This window comes from Myotis brandtii, unplaced genomic scaffold (genome assembly GCF_000412655.1).
Source record: "Myotis brandtii unplaced genomic scaffold, ASM41265v1 scaffold699, whole genome shotgun sequence".
Lineage (NCBI taxonomy): Eukaryota > Metazoa > Chordata > Mammalia > Chiroptera > Vespertilionidae > Myotis > Myotis brandtii.
This window is the reverse complement of record NW_005370733.1, coordinates 285,763-285,997: the sequence shown is the minus strand read 5'-3', so window position 1 is coordinate 285,997 and position 235 is coordinate 285,763. Positions and strand designations below refer to the sequence as shown.

The following is a 235-nucleotide window of genomic DNA, read 5'->3' as shown; positions in this document are numbered from 1 at the left end:
CCTGAAGCCAGCACCAGGCCCCAGGAGGCCCTTTTCTGGCCGGTGCCCTGTCCTGTCTCGGCTGATCCCGCCCCGCCCTGGCCCCACCAGGAAAGGAAAAAGCACTTCCAGAAAAGCGGAGCCTGTCAGAGTGATGGATGACCCGCACGGACCCTCCCCGCCCGCGAACAGATGTCGCTGCTGAACTCTGTCAGAAATAATTAAACGCCTTTCACAGGGAGACGCTGCGGCAGGT

At 61.7% G+C, this 235-nt stretch overlaps 1 protein-coding gene across 2 annotated transcripts in view; it reads left to right on the top strand.

The window, feature by feature from the left end:
• Positions 1 to 235, top strand: part of CFAP77 (cilia and flagella associated protein 77) — a 113,913-nt gene that overhangs the window by 94,266 nt on the left and 19,412 nt on the right. The window lies entirely within an intron of this gene.